Raw genomic sequence first — 458 nt, 5'->3', positions numbered from 1 at the left:
GTCAACCGGCGCGGGGAGTCCCGTGAAGACATGAGGGCGCCAGGAGCGCAGGCTGGTCCTTGAGAGCCCGGGCCGGGGGGCCGGGGTGGGGGAGGGGAAGCGCGGGGCCCCGAGAGGGGAGGGGTCGGGAAGCGGTTGTGAAGGAGGGAAAGGAGAGCAGTGAGGAGGCGCCCGCGCTCCCGAGGAGGGGGCTCGGGGTGCGAGTGGGTGACGCGAGGCGCTCCTCCCCGGGGTGCAGGGAGAGCGCTCAGCGCGTGGAGACGCTGCCGGGTTCGCGTCTCCTCCTTGCCGGGTAGATCCGAAGGAATGTGTGGAGCTCCGCGCAGACCAACCGAAGGGGGCAATCTGAACTTGACCGCGGTGTCGGCGCCAGGCTTTGCCCCAGCGCCCCGCGCTGTGAGGAAGGGCGCTCCGTCGGGTGGAGGGTTACACTGGGCTTTCCTCGCGCCTGTCGAAGG

Source organism: Mustela erminea, chromosome 3, assembly GCF_009829155.1.
Source record: "Mustela erminea isolate mMusErm1 chromosome 3, mMusErm1.Pri, whole genome shotgun sequence".
NCBI lineage: Eukaryota > Metazoa > Chordata > Mammalia > Carnivora > Mustelidae > Mustela > Mustela erminea.
The sequence above is the reverse complement of the archived record's forward strand: the minus strand, read 5'-3'. Positions refer to the sequence as shown.